Source organism: Pteropus alecto, unplaced genomic scaffold (genome assembly GCF_000325575.1).
Source record: "Pteropus alecto unplaced genomic scaffold, ASM32557v1 scaffold171, whole genome shotgun sequence".
NCBI lineage: Eukaryota > Metazoa > Chordata > Mammalia > Chiroptera > Pteropodidae > Pteropus > Pteropus alecto.
In genome coordinates this window covers 236927-253269 of record NW_006431925.1, presented here as the reverse complement: position 1 = coordinate 253269, position 16343 = coordinate 236927, and the positions used below count along the sequence as shown (strand labels likewise).

Genomic DNA, 16343 nt, shown 5'->3' with positions numbered 1-16343 from the left:
GGGGTGTGAAGGACTAAAGAAGTACAAATTAGTAGTTGATGGTTGGGCATAAGAATGGGGAGCATGGCACAAAGAATACAGTTAGCATTAATATGATGGCTAAGTGGAGGGCCAGGGGAGGGAGAGAGCAATTGAGGATCGTTTTAATGGGGTGAAGGACTAAAGAAGTACAAATTAGTAGTTGATGGTTGGGCATAAGAATGGGGAGCATGGCACAAAGAATACAGTTAGCATTAATATGATGGCTAAGTGGAGGGCCAGGGGAGGGAGAGAGCAATTGAGGGGATCGTTTTATGAACAATATAGATGTCTAACCAATGTACTGTATACTCGAAACTAATCTAAATAAATATATTTTTTTTAAAAAAGAACGAGTTGAACTAACTCATTTCTAAGGAACTCTGTAACTTCAGAATGTCTGGATTTGGTGTACGGAGACACATGCATACAAAGATAGCTGTGCAAAGACGAAACAGTCTTATCTACATCGGTTCACTATCTCTTTTCCAATTTGCAGCCTCATAGGCTTTGCTGATTTACACTTGGGGAGACACTGAGGCAAGGACTGATAATACTAATGAAGAGGAATTATAAGAGCCAAACCACTTAGATAGTCCAAAGCCGCTTTTCCTTTTAGACAATCTCCATAGCAATTAAGTACTCCTAGAAAACTGGCCACTAAGAAAGATGGTGCTGATTACCTACACTTTTATATCATCTCTTAAAAGGTTTCCTCTGTCTCTTAAAGTATCAAGGTTACTGAACCTCTCTGATTGTTAAGGTCCACGATTCCTTAACAAAATCTTACACATACAAAGATAGCTATGCAAAGATGTGTTTTGGAATTCAGAATTTTTCTGAGTGCAGAAATATTATATAATACATGAACTTAACTTTGTAATATCCCCAAATGGGGCTTGAAGCAGCACCTCTAATCAAACAATTAATATTTTTGCAGGAGAATGCACACAATTCAGAGTAAGTTGAGTAAATAATTACTGTAAGTAACCCCGCTTCATTTCATGGCAAGTTTTCCCACCAAATGAAATATATATATGTATGAAACTTTTTGTTTCTGTAGCTTTTTGGATTTTGGAAAGTAGATAGGGGATTGTAGGCCTGAGCAACCTTTTCCAACTCACCACACCAGACTCAGCTTCTGAAAGCTAAGATCTGATTATGACTCCTTTGAGCAACCTTCCACAGCAGTTCATAGCAAAGAGACTCTAGAGCCCAGACTCCATCTGGCGTTCAGGGCTTTCCATCCTGTATCTCATTCAGCTGTATAGCTTTGTCTCATTTTCCTAAAGCAACAAGCCTCTCACTTCGGCCCCAGCCATATAAAATTGCTCCAACATATTCCAGACTTTCCTACTCTTGGTTCTTCCATTTGGCTGGTTCTCTCTACCAGTGACATTCTTCTGTCTTGTTGCTTCTGGTTCCTAACCCAGCCTCTTTTCCACTCTCAGTCCTAACTGCCTTCCAAGTTCTCACTTCAGGAGGCTCTCCTAGATTTATGTTTGGATTGACTTGCTCTTTTTGTTCATCTTCTGTACTCGATATCTTTGTAATGGCACCTATCAAAGACCGACTGATATTAGAATAGTTCATATGTTGTATCCTCTATTAAATTATGAATCCCTAGTGTATCTCAAACTTTAATATGCATGAAAGGTTGCTTGTTATAATACAGATTCTTAGATTCCACCTGGGTTCACCCAGAAGATTCTTTTTTAGTAGATTCGAGTGGGACCCAGGTAATTGCATATTAACAAGCCTCTAATTATTTAAACTCTTCTCTTTCATCTCCATGACTATATGAGGAGCTTGATAACGAGTCTGTTCTTGAAACAAGAAGCTGCCACAGCACTCCAGAATCAGAACATAAAACTGAATTTTGGCTTCAACGGTCAGTCACATATGAATTCTGCCTTTGATTTTCTTGTCTTATTTCTTATCTTTTGCGTGACTCTACGAAAATGAAATCCATAACAGATAATGGTGATATGGAATAGTCTCTCGTAACAAGTATATGGGAAGTTTCTTGGTAGAGCAAAACTTGAGTTACTTATGCCATTAGTAATATCAAACTGTAGAAAATGGCCATAGCCAGCACAAAATCAGCCCAGTGCCAGCAGGCTGACAGGTTGATACATATCCTGAGAATACTGGGTTGTGGACTTTAAAAGCCGAAGAATTCTTCTGTGACATCCTCTACCCAACACTTCTGACATTCGTTTCAGAAGGGTTGCTGCCTATTCAACATTTAGATTTCTGAGGTTGATGAGAGTCTAGTTTTAGCCCATACTTCAGCTCTACCAAAAATACCCCACACCCATCTCTTTGGGTTTCTAATAAAAATGATGTTGCTGAGCATAATAACTAAGGTAGCTGATGGTTAGCGGGTTTTATGTGCTGAAACCACATTAATCACTTTATGGAAATGATCTCATTTAATCCTCAAGACAGCCCTAAGAGGAAGTGCAATTATTGCCTCATTTACAAGTGAGGACCCAGATACCCAGAGAGGTTAGGTAGTGTGTCTATGGTAACACAGCTAATGAGGGGTGGGTCAGTGATATCAGCCCAAGTGAACTAACTCCAGAGCCTATGCTCTGTAACTGCTCCCACTGCCACTTTTGTAGTTCTCAGTGTCCTGACTTACTATTGTAATTGAAACTCTGTTTTATCTTTTGTGTGTTTGAGAGAATTTATTTTTTATTTCAAGGTATTTTTGAGTATGCTATGTGTGAATGAGTATAACCTCAATTCCATATGAATGTGGATTCTACTAAGCATCCTTTGGCATATGAGCAGCATGCCCAACACAAGGATTTATCACCAGGAGTGCCTGAGTGCTGCTGCAGCGAAAGAAAAGTTAAGTGTAACTCCTAGAACACTCTTCCTGTCACTGGGCATGAATGCCAATAAGCCTAGGCCTGTGATCTAAATCGGAGAGGAAGAATGAGAGCTCTAGATGGAATGCAGGCATATTACATTTAAACCTCTTCAAATCACTCTTTTTTAATAGGACAAATAGAAAGTGATAAATAGCATAACATGCAGGAATTCCCTGTGACTTTTAATTAGTTTCATGGCTGCAGTCGATTGAATAGTCATCTCGTAATGAAAACATCTAGACATTTCTATGTTCTATACCTTGTTCTTTTGCTGTTGACATTGGAAAATGCCATCATCTCGACCAACTTTAAATTAGACCGATTTTAGTCAGGAAAGCATTTCTTGGAAACATTGAGGAGCTTAATACATTGACCACGGTTGGTGACCAAGATGAAAATAGATATTGACTTGGCATTATTTATTTAGAATCTCATTTTAGAGGTCAGAACTAACATATGAGAGGTAGAGGAAAATAGCTAGACAGGCTCAAGGCAAATATCATAAAGCCAATGGGATATGACATAGAAGGAGTAGGAGAAATTTTCGTGACACACAAAAAAAGGGGGGAGAAATAAAGAGAAGTATTAAAACTTTAAAGTTTCAAGGAAGTTTTGCAAGCAGGAAGCCACATTCTCCATCAGCCTTTCATCTGCTTGGTAGCTACCACCTTGCAGTGCAACGCAAGAGCTCCTGAGGCTGGATAGAGAGGGGTATCTGTCTCTGCCCCTCTTGCCTATAAGGAAGAATTATTTGAGTGTGAGCAGAGTTGCAAGATGTAAGTTCCCCATAAAACATACCTGTGTGAGCAAAGCCAACTCTCAGGCTGTGAATACAGTCAAAAGAAAATGCAGCGTCTTCTGAGGCTTTGGTGATACAGGGTCTGTTTAGACTCTCCTAACCAGCATTAACTTTTTTGTTCCTGGGGGATGTGCCTGTCCAGGTTCTGCAGTTATCTAGACTGTCTTTGGTCCTTTGCCCATTCTACCTTGCCTGGCTGCCTATCAAATATTTCTACCTGGCTTGAGTCCAGGCTCCACAGAGCACCTCCTGGCCTCTCTCTCCCAGTTTTGGATGACTAACTGTATCTTATCACTTTCCTCGACCTAGAAACCTTAGAATTGGACTTGGTCATCTAATTTTTTCACCTTTTACATTGAAGTCAGTTATTAAATCCTGATCATTTTACATTGGTTTGTTTCAGATCTGCTTCTTCTCTCATAAAATACTGAGATACTTTCCAAATTTATCTTTGTCTTTCTGTCTTTTTCCATTTAAGAAATTCTAAACTCTGCCAGGGTGTTTTTATTTCTCACATGCAAACCCAATTATAATAGTCCTGCTTAATTTCTAAAACAGAGACCAAATTCTCTAACTTGACTTGATCTGGTCCCGTGCTACTTTACCATTGAACTTATATATCATGCGATTATTCCTTTTTCCTGGTGTGATGCTGTATGCATATTTCTGTGATCCTTGGCTGTGATTTTTCTCCTTATTTGTATTTTATCATTATTTTATATTTTATGGCCTTTTTGTAAGATGTCACTTGCCCAAAAGATAAATGACTGGACTGTAGTTCAAACCCAGATTTTACTGTAAAATAAGCTCTTCCTTAAATGTTCTGAGATTTATGATCTTAAACTTCAATGTTACTAAGGTAGTCTATTCTCTAGCTTTGGAATTCTTGGAAAACAGTAATGAGGATGGGCATATATTTTAATTCCCATTTGAACACGGAAGAATGAAAAAATTGACACTGAGTATCTCTCAGTTCTGCTACCTACTAGCTATGTGACCTTGGGTCCATTCCAACCCCTGTGTATCTTTGTTTCTCCGTCTGTGAAGTGGATTTAAATATGGTAAGTTCTTTAGGTTTGTGGTGACGATTAAATATTAAAACATACAAAACACTTAGACTACAACTTGACACAGAAAGCTCTCTCAGTGTTAGCTATTGTTTTTCTTGTTATAGAGTTGCATTTAATCACATAAAAGGCCAGGTTCCCTTTGTTCTCTGTTAATATTTCTATCATTGGGTAAAAAATTAATAATTTTGAGAATCACCATCTCTGGGCATCTGAATGGACAGGATTTACTGTACAAGAACCTGGAGGTCTCAGAGCACAAAGCCCCCTCACAGCCTGGCTGTTGACAGTGTCATTCTTGGGCTCTCTTCTTCCCTGAACGTCTCCCTTAAGAGCTCTTCGGAGCAGCAGAATGTGGAAAACAAGGCTCATTCTGCTCCCTGTTCAGGACTGCGAGAGTTCTATTTACAGTAATTGATAGTTAGGAATGTGCAGGGTCCACTCAACTTTCTCCTGATTCTCTCCAAGCCCCTGCTTGGTGACATCTTGGCAGTATGCCTCACATTTGATATTCTCCCTGGTGGCTCACTCTGGCTGAGCAGCCCTGTGGTCTGTGAGCCAGATGGAGCCACTGTGGGAACAGCATAGCCCAGAGGATTGTGACTCAAGTGCTCTGAGTGTGACATCTGGGCACAAGTGCCAGGGTCAGATACCTGCTCAGGTGGTCTGTTCCTAATGCTCACAGAACACAACATAGGAAGTGTGGGGCCCTGCCCTTTGCATGCCTCATCTGGAAAGAGGGGTACAGTTGGCCCAGAATCAGGATGGCCTCCTGCAGATGCAGTTCTGTTTCCTTCCCTCTCAGAATTATTTTCTCATTGAAGAGTATAGAAACATCTGGCTCATTTTCTAAGTCCTCTGGCAACCTCTGAAATTTCTAAAGCAACACTGAAAGATAGAAAGACAAATAAATAATGAAAATTAAATTTAAAAATAAATACTACTACCAAGTCAGAATTTGTGCTTAGAACTTTGCTCTCTTTCTCCTTCCTTTCATCATCTTGTCTTCCCTCCCACCTCCCTCCTTCAGTAGTTTTCCTTTCCTTTCTTTCTGTCTACACACCTCTTTCCTCCTTTTTTATTAACCTACTTATGCATGAACTATTCATTGGCTGTCTGTATTGTGTTAGACACTGTAAATATGTGGGTGAGCAAAGATGACACTACTCCATAAAACAAAGACCGTGTGTGTGTGTAGATGAATATAATAAAATAATTTTACAAATACGTAATTATACATTGAGATAGATACCAAGAAAGAAAAGTGCTGAGAGCCAGGAGCATTCATAAAGGGAGCCTGAAATGAGATTGTGATCTTTTACTAATCTCAGAAAAATTTTCTTTTTTTTTTTTTTTTTAACATATTGGCTAATATCGCAAGATAGCAACAGGATATTCAAGGTGTACTTAACGCCCATTTATCTTCAGAGGGAGCAGCACTGTGAGAGAGGGACTCAGTCTCCCAGTTGATTGCCCTGGTCTTTTTTTATTTTAATTGAGTGCATTTTTGCCTGAAAAGGAAATGTCCATAAGTCCATAGAAGGACCTCATGACTGGTAGAGGCAGTCTCTTCTCCTGACTTGTTTTTTAGGCCTAATTTGGATTCCCAATTAACATACTGCCCAAAGGTATCTGCACAGAAGATCTTATGAGCCCTTCGTTAGGAAACTCATTGAGGACAAGGGTATAACTGAGCAAGAATAAAACATGAGATACAAGAAACAGGGATTCAACAAAGAGAGAGGTATTGGTGAAGTCCCAGGATGAAGTCAAAATAGAGCCCAGTATGACAGCACTATATGAGACATGAACAACTTTGCCTGTCTGAAATGTTGTAAGTCTACCATGATGATCAATAGATTGGCTGGGTACAAAATTCTACATTGGAATGATTTTTCTTTGAAATTTTGAAGGTGTAGCCCCATTGCATTCTAACTTCCGTTAATGCTGTTGAGAAGTCCAAAAAGATTCTAAATCCTGATCTTTTCTACATGATGTTTACTTTCTGCTTTTCTAAACGCTCATAAGATCTTTTAATCCCCAGTGTTCTGAAATTTTACAATAATTTATCTAGATGTAGTCTCTTTTTATATATTGTATTTGGACGCAATGGGTCCTTTCAGTGTTGAAATTTAGTTCCTTCAAATTTTCTTGAATTACTTTATGTATGGCCCCCCTCCACTCAACCCCATGTCTTTCTGTTTATCTGTCTCTGTCTCTGTCTCTCTCTCTCTGAAATATTGTTATTCAGATGTTAAGAACCTTGTGATAGATATGGTGAATTATCTCACATCCTTTCCGGCTTCCTTCTAGTTTACTTTTGGGTACTACAGAGACTGAAAAAGAAAATACTATATCTCCCAGAGTCTTTTGCAGCTAGTGTTCCTGATGTGATTTAGATTCATCTGTACTACTTCTGTTGGTAAGCATGGTCGTGGAGGCTTTTTACCCTGAGACAACATTAGCAGATATTCCAGTGTTTGGTCACTAGCTATGTCGGGATCAAGGAACAGTCTGCTTGTCATCCATTTTGCTTGTATGGGTTGTGGCAGGCACAGCCTGGCTTTGGAGCCAACACCAATAGCTGTGACTCTCTGGTCTTGGCAACAATAACATGCTTCTGGATTTGACAACTATCTGTGGAAGTTTGCTACTTCAGGAAGCAGTCTCCTGGTGTCAGAAGTGGTAGAAGCTCCCTTTGTGGCTTAGTTCTCTGGTATAGTTTAGTATAGTTTCTAATGAAAGTTTAATCCCAAGTATGTTTCTTTAGACCTTCCAGTGATTATATCATTTAACGTATTGTACGAAATAATTTCTGCTAAAACTAACTAGCATGGATTTTGTTCTCTGCAAAGGACTCATCAGTATTGATCAGTAGGATACCCCTGCATTTGTTTCCCTAATTTCTTTTTACTCTCTTTCTGTCTTCTATTTCTATTTTTGAGAGAGAGATTTCCTTAACTTTAGTTTCTAACTACAGAATTGAGTTTTTTAGATTCATATATATGTACACATATAATATCTAAGTATATTTTTCATCTCTGAATGCTCTTATCTTACAATATCCTGTTCTTGTATTATCAGTAGATCATCTTCTGTTATCTTTCTGAGGGTATTAATAATAGATTTTTAAAAAAACTTTTCTTCTTCTTTCATAGCCCCACAGTTTTCTTCAAGTTGCTTTTGGCTTTGTTTGCATCTCTGATTTCATATAGAGACATAGCTCAGTGATCCTTGCTTATGTGCTCAGATTTAAAAGTAGGGCCTTAAAAAGCCCTGAGCATGTGGTTAGCTATTATTACCTGTGGGCTTCCTTGTAAGGTGGTCTGGCTATGCTGTTTAGTTGGGGAGACCTCTGATATTAGCATCTTCATGGCTTTCTTCTTGTCCATGTTGATTCCCCAGAGAAGGATTTTCCAATCTTCTACTTGTAAAGTATGGGCTGGCTGCCAAAGTCCTTTGAGCAGAGTATGAAAAGAGGAATGGATCTAAGCAAAGTATTTGAATGTTCTCTCTGAAGAAAAAAGCAACAGCAATAGTTTTTAGTACATTGCCCCACCCTAGAAGGTATCTGGTACAGAGAGGGTTGAAAAAGTCAGGCACCATCTATAAGAGCATTGAAGAGGATGGGGCATCTGAATACTTCTTGAAGAGCCTCTCAACTACTCCTTCTACGTTAGCTCCATCTTCACACCTATTTCAAAAATACCTGATACTGTAAAGCTTTTAGCTTTTGAGAGGTTCTCCACTGTAAATTGGGTTGTTTTTTAGCTTTTCCCCACTGCCAGTGTAGGTTCCATCTTTTGAGGACCTGCCTGGGTCACTTAACCATCTATTTGCTCTCTAGCTTGCAAAGTTTTGTTGATGTGTATTATCCCCCATTTTTCTTTGTCTTTGTGGGTTTATGCTTTTAAACCAGTCCCCTTACTGTCATTTTAGTCAGGTTAAAGAGAGACTGCAAGTAAAGGTGTGTGTGCAGCTTCACAGTCTTGACCTGGGAGTTGGTTAACTTTTCTATGACTAATGAAGACTAGAAAGGTATTGATTTTAATTTCCATTTTTTCTCTTGATTAGTTATTAAACTTGCGTAGTGCGTATCTTTAAACTGTGTGTTATTAAACTTGTATGTGTGTGTCTAACCTTAAAATAGAACAGAGAACAGCTAAAAGAAAGAAATGCTGTATGTCCTAAAATATACACCGATTTCTTTCTTTCACTGCCAGTAGGGCTTGCTTCAAGCTGCACCAGTACCAAAGATTTGCTCTTCACCATGATTTGAATATACTTAATGGGAAGCATCTGCAGTCAACATCTCTGTCTTAAACTCCTAGTATAGGGAGAGGAGTGGGGTTTTGCTTTTCTTTTATCGTGTCTTATGTGACGGGAATTTACATTTTCCGTCCAGACAACGTGCTTTTTTGGCATTTACTGCTGGGGGTTGTGGCAAATCAGAAATGATTTGCTTGAGTTCAGTGAAACCTTTCACATCAGCACATTCTCACTGTTCTTCATTCCTGGTGCCTAAGCAAAGATTTAATAAACCCTGTTTGCAACACAAAAAGAGAAAAAGGATAATGGCTCTATGGAAAGCCTATTAATGTTTCAGACACTGACTGTTGAATCCAAATATAGATTTTATGAGGGAGGGCTAATTTATATAAGGAGAGTGATTTCCTCTAAAACATAAACCTTTTCATTTTTGCTATGAAAAGAGGGATTAAAATTCAACTGTGGACAAGAAAAATTAATAATGGCAAAGTGTCCTATTTTTAATGTTTGGTTTGTGTTTGGAATTTCTTAGTTTCTAATGGTAATAAATTGACAGGTTCCACATTTTACTGATCTTGAGAAAAAAATCAGGACAGATACATGACTTATCTTTAACAAAAGGTATGGTTAAAAAAAAAAACTGGGATGAAACAAAGCACTAAAGGTTAGAGAAAGAGTATATCTAGCAAGTAGTTTAGAGGGTTTTCCATTGAGGCCCTGACTGTCAAGAGCTCATAACTTTGTAGGAGCAAAATATCATTTCTGCCAAAATGTATTCTTGTTCTCTTTTTTTTTTTTTCCTAAGGCGAGGCAACCCTTGGTTGACCTCACAGATTGCAAGGACCTTGTTGGCTTACAATCTCTTATTTTTTTAATTTTTTATGTACAGCACCTGGTCTTCCTAGGTGGTCTCCCATCCAAGTACTAACCAGGCCCAACTCTACTTAGCTTGCGAGATCAGACAAGATTGGGCTCGTTCAGGGTAGCATGGCCGTAGACTTCAAAATGTGTTCTTATTCACGCTTTGAGCCCTGACATCACTTAGGATGGGATAGAAACTAAATGAGATTCTATAGTTCCATGTTAGTTGTTTGGAAACATGGCTTAAGGGGTTCCTATTTTCACTATATGTGTTTGACTGCCTCGTGGGGAGGGTTCAGGGAGAAGGCAGTGTAGATTCAGAACCTATTTGGATTAAAAAAATAGGAAGGTATTTTTGACTAGGAGTTGGGAAACTTGGATTTTAATCTCGATTTATCTACTAACTAGTTGCACAACCTGAAGCAAGTACTTCTCGGTTGTTTTATAGGTAATTGTTTTAAACTCTGAGTTAGCTAAGATGCATATGGCACAAGAATACAGTGATATAGATTTATGGTACTGTTACTCTGAAAATCAGATTTAATTTCAGTCTGCTTGAAGTGCTGGACAAAGCATAAGTATTTAAAGTTAAATAACATATCATAAAGATGAACTGAATCATTGACATTTGATTGGGCAGTTAATATCACCAAGATTCCAGAATAAAATATTGAGAACATCTAACCTGAGTTGTTGATGAGATCTAGATATCAAAGATTTCCCAGAGGTAATTATTATGATAACCAACATGTATTGAGTGTTTAATATAAATCAGGCCTTATACTAAAGGTCATTAAAATGCACTCTCTTATTTGTGATCTTTATAACAACTTAGATTTATAGTTACTATTATCATTCCTATTTTGTAGATTAAGTATCTCAACCAAAGTCATACAAATAAGAAGTGGCAGATCAGGGACTTGGAGCTGAATTTGTTTAACTCCAAAGCTAAATATTTTTAACCACTATGTTAAATTTCAAAAACTGGCCCCAATTGAGGATTATATCAAAGAGTAAGCTATCAAAAACAGCCTCTCTTCTCTGTTATGAACTCTGATCCACTGGAGCAAGTAGAAGATTCAGCAAATTATATACAAAAAGTGTGTCAGACAGACTTTACTAGTCTAGTTGAAGAGGTCAGAGATCAGAGCAGTTGAATAGGGAGACAAGGCAGTGTGTAATCATGGAGGAAGCAGCTAGGAATATTTACCCTGAATAAGAGCAAATTCAAGAAGACTAAGTTCAGTTATCTAAGGATAGTAAATCAAAGGTAAACCAGATTTTTCTGGGACTTGATTTCTGTACATGGAATGAGTGGGCATTTGTCTACGAAAGTAAATTTCCTTTCATTAGGTACGTTCAAGTGACATGAATATTATAGAAGGGATTCCCAGCCAGTGCTTTTTAGGGTCCTCTGAAACCTAAGAATATTTAGAGATCAAAGATATTTAGAGAAAATCATTTTGGATTAAACTGAATGAATACAGACGATCTCAGAGAGAAGGCAAACCTTGAGCTAATATCCGAAAGAATGGACATCATTCATTTGTGGGTTAACAGGTCAAACTGCTCTTACTAGTAGAGAAACCAGGAGAACCAGAGCTGTACTTGAGTTCATGATATTGGGCAAGTGATCTGTTCTCTGGCCCTTGGTTCCCGCCACCCCCACCCAGCCCTCATCCCTTTGATGGTAGGGCACTGAAAGTGTTGATCTCTAAGGCCTATTCATTTCAGGTCTTCTCAGGGTCCTGAGATGCCTCTCTTGTAGCAAGCCTGCCCAGCCTTCACAATTTGGATATTCCAAATCTCGAATATAAAAAATAAGCTCTCTGTTCAGGACAATTATTTTGGAGGTGGAGAGCATCACCAGAGTACAAAGACTGGCTTTTTTCAGCAGCATCTGGGAGAGGTGGCAAACAGCTCAGAAAACCCCTCAATTCAAAGATATCAGTTGTGTGTGTTTTTTTAAAACAATGCTTTGCATCAAAGTGAAAAAGAGAAATATCACAGAAACTCATCCTCTAAATTTTCAGGGATACCACACTAAGTTTTATTTAACCCTGAGCAAGCAGGATGAAGATTTGAGAAGATTTCCTTCCCAGTGAATACATTGTTCCTGCTTCTCGATTCTCCCATGGCCCAGCCAGTGCAGAGCACCGACAGGAAAAGCAGTGAAATCAGCCTTGGAAAATCTAGGAAGGCCGTTTCTTCACTTGCATTGCCTGACAAAACTATGGGAGGCATATTTCCTTATGTCTTTCCCCTGCAGAACCTTAAAATTATTTGTTTTTCATGTGACTTTAGATACAAGGGCAAAAACCACATCAAGGCACAGTAAGGAGCTTTAAATTCAATATTTCATTTTAAGTGTACCTCTCATGGGGCAAAACTATGAAAATAGAGGGTTTGGAGATAGTATTAAAAATAAATGTTACAGATCTGCATGCTTTACTGAATACCTCCATATTTGGGGGAAGTTGGCACTGAAGATTGATTTGCCAGAACTCCTTTGATGCTAAGGCATTCTATGTGGATGTTAGGGGAAAAGACGGAGCAATGCAGTCTTTGAAATGCTACATCAGCAAGTGCTGCCCATCCCTTATTGACTCTTGGCTCAGGTAGGCAAAACTTGTTTTTATTGCTTTTGGAAAGGAGAACTGTATTAGAATCACTGTTCTTTGGAAAACAAGTCAAAATAGGATTCCTTCAGTGTGTCACTAAAATTTAAAATGAAAACTTGTTGAGTTTTCAGAAATGGTGATACTGGTACCTTCTGTTCCTGAATTTCCATCATGAATGGAAGGTGGAAATCAGGAGCCGCTTAACCAAAATTTTTTAAAGTTACGTTTGAAGATATAAATATGTTTTGACATGAGGAAACTGTTCTGGTTTTTTTCTAGCATACTTTTAAGGAATAAATTAGTACACAATCAGCCATTTTTCACAGAATATAAGCAGCCAGTGGATCCATTGTTTCTCGTAGCGTACTGAAGCCTCCCTTTTCTTTTTTTCTCTATAAGATGTGCCCTTTTTGTAAAGATAGCTGGACAGTTACATGCTAAAAAGTGACCGTGACTGTTTTTTAAAGAGGGAAGACAAACTTTAATAAAACAAGATTTTTGTTTTAGTTGTTTTCCCTCCTTTTAAACATAGCCTATTGTTTTTGTCCTTTTATTTGCCAATTATTTAAGAGCTTGTGAGAAAGTTCCAATTCAAAATATTTTTAAAAGACATTCATCTTGGGGAGGATAGGCTGACATTTCCATTAGCTTTTGCAGAAGAATCCCAGGGGTATTTAGACACGATGGAAGAACAAATAACTGGTCAGTAAGTCAACTCTCAAACCAAAGCAGCGCGATGGAGACTTTGGAAGTTTTTTTAAAAATATCTAACAGAAGTCTTTTAAAGTACTCACCGTGGGGACTTTAGGGAGTAAGGAGTTCCCATGACTAGGTACCTCACTTAAAGCAGACCCCCCTCAGCAGTTTTAAGCACTTGAGGTTTTATCACTCATCTTTACAGTCCATGATATAAACATTTGTGATATCCTTGATAGATCCCTGGAGAGAAAAGAACATTAGGTAAAAACTAAGGAAATCTGAATAAAGTATGGACTTAATAATAATGTATCAACATGAATTCATTCGTTCTGAAAAATGTACCCCCTTAATGTAAGATGTTAACAATATGGGAAACTTGATATGGGGTACAAAGGAACTCCCTGTATTCACAACTTTTCTGTAAATCTAAACCCATTCTAAAGTAAAAAGTTTATCAAAAAATAATAGATGCTTGTAGAAAATTGGAGATGTACAGAGAAGTAAAAAACAAATTTTTTCATCTTGTCCTAACATTCAGAGGAACACTATATTTTTATATACTTTACTATATAGTTAAATATGTATGATTTTATAAGTATGAGACATATATGAATATAATTCCCTTTCTAAAGAACATCTTTCCATGTCATTAAATATGTTATAGCATTCTAATTGTTGTGTAATTTTCATTATATGAAAATACGCCAGAATATATTTAACCAGCCCCTTCTTATTGGAAATTGATGTTATTTCCCATGTGTCATTATTATAAAAAATGGTTTGACTTAGCCATGTAATTAAAATTTTGTTAACATTCGCTATTTTCTCAGGAACAGATTTTCAGAAATGATATTACTCAAAGAATATGTAAAGTTTCAAAAATGTTGATAGCTTTACAGTACATAAATTTGAATTATATATCAAGTGGAACTGATTCTGTATGAAGGATTATATGAAAAATTGAATTTATAGTGGAGAGGTGGTAGACTATAACTAGTTAGGTAAGAAGTCAAAGAAGATCTGAGGTAAGGCTTTTATTTATAAATTTGTTTATTTTTGAAGTTTTACTGAGAACAACTATGGGTGGAGTAGGAAAGTAGAAGAGAAAGATTAAATAAATAAAGCCCCAGTGGGGCATCTGAGTGAGAGCTGAGCTGATACAGGTTAATGCAGTCTTGGCAAGAAGTAGAGCTCTAGAGACAGGTGGGGCAGGTCTGTTATAAGGGGTGCTCATCCCTTTCTGCCGAGTCTGAGGAGGAAGCAAAGGTGTAAGATTCAGGCATCTCAAGGTTAGGTAGGTTGTGGCTGGGCCCACTTTGTTTGGGAAGTCTACCACCCCTCCTCTGCCCTTATGCTCAATCATCCAGAAGAGGGAAGAAGGGTAGGCAAAGATGGGCAGTGGCTGCTTTAAGTAGAAGCCTTTCATGAGATAGGCTAAGATATGGTAGACAGTGAGGGGGGGACCCTGCCTAGGTATGGGGAGGGGAGAACTAATGCCCCGATTTGCACCTTTCAGTCTATAAGCCACTAGCAGCCAATTTGGGGCAAATTGGAATGAACATTCCCCATAAATGGAGATACTCATATATCTGCACTGTGCGTCATCCCTCCAGGTACCAGCCCAGATTATCAGTGCTGGGAACAGCCCTCAAGTGATTTCTACTCTGCCTTCAGGGGGTGTAGGTAAACTCCAGCAGAACCCAAATGCCACCATGTCGTGTGTGGCTATAAATGGATGGCAGTAGTAAGTTGCATTTCTGTATTAAGATATGCTAAATTTGCAAATGTCATCTCTGTTGTTTTACTTAGACTTGTCATTCTTAACATTTTGTCTGGTTTCAAGCATTTTCCTGCTCTAAAGTTTAGATGCCTTTTCATGATGTTTTGAGTGGAGGCTCAAATATTGACTTGAGCTCTTTTCTGAAGTCTGCTCCCTGGACAGGGATTTGCTTTCCTGCCATGACTTAAGGAGTATCCAGTGTCAGCTGCATCTGCTAGCTGGAATTCTGACTATCCACCACGGCCTTCAGAAAATGAGAATTTTTTGGAAGTCATAGAGTTCCAGGGAAGGTGTAGAGAGTGCTGCTTCTGAGTTTTACTCTTGAATTAGTGACCCACAAACACTGAATGCAGCCTGAGCCTGTCCCCCAGAATGCCCACTCTCGTTCTGTTCTGGTCAGATATGCAGAAAAATCTAGAAGGAAAACAAATCTCCGGACAGCTCTCTGGTGGTAGCCTCACCTGCAAGGCCAAGTGTGTGGGGAAGCAAATAGGTGGTTGGTAGGGAAGGGAAAACAGTGTGAGAACAATGGTCTCGAAACCATAGGATAGTATCTGAACAGTATCTTTGGTTTTGGATTCTCAAAGCAATGAGAAAACACCCTTTCGATGGATGAATGTGGAAAAGCTTATGAAATGTAACTCATCTCACCTTTCAGAAATTGGAACTGCCCACATTCTGCTCTGCTACGTCCTTTTCTCTGCCTGTTAGCCATCCCTGCACCCCCCCCTTTTTTTTTCTTTTTACATCTGAGTGTACAGCAGCACTAGATTCATTATAATTGTTGATTCATGACATGTTCTCATCATTGATCCATACGTGACCCACTTTTACGTATTTGATCATTTTTAATAACATTCATTATTAATGGGAACTGGTCTGTTTCCAGGTTTTTGTTCTTGTGTCTACCTTTACCTTTTTCACATACAGAGCCCAAATTCCCAATGCCAGATGGCAAAGAGCAGTGGATCACACACCTAGACTGCAGGTTCCACCACTAGAGATGTGGTCCTATTACTTCCTGTCCATCTCAGCTACACCCTTCAGAGGTTCTGCCCTCCTACGTGGTTCTCCTCTATGCACATTGAACAGAAACTTAGATGGGACGAGTCTTGGTCTTATCTGTGGCAGAGTAAGTGTGTGGAAGTGAACTAAGCAATAGTGTACTCCTGAGGGGTTAGGAATGGGTTTTACATTTTCTGGGAAATTTCTTATAAGCTGGAGAAGCAGTCTGTATCCAAATTTTTTTTTTTTTTTTTTTTTAAATCAGAAGCAAATTCCTACTGGGGGCCTAACTCAGGAGGCTTTCTGCTAGTTTCCCTAGGGGATATTCTAAACAATAAAATG

At 38.5% G+C, this 16343-nt stretch overlaps 1 protein-coding gene and 1 pseudogene across 4 annotated transcripts in view; one reads left to right on the top strand and one right to left on the bottom strand.

The window, feature by feature from the left end:
- STXBP6 (syntaxin binding protein 6) overlaps window positions 1-16343 on the top strand; it is a 234223-nt gene that overhangs the window by 142379 nt on the left and 75501 nt on the right. The gene's annotated exons all lie outside the window — the stretch shown is intronic.
- Window positions 9916-10034, bottom strand: LOC112475596 (annotated as a pseudogene).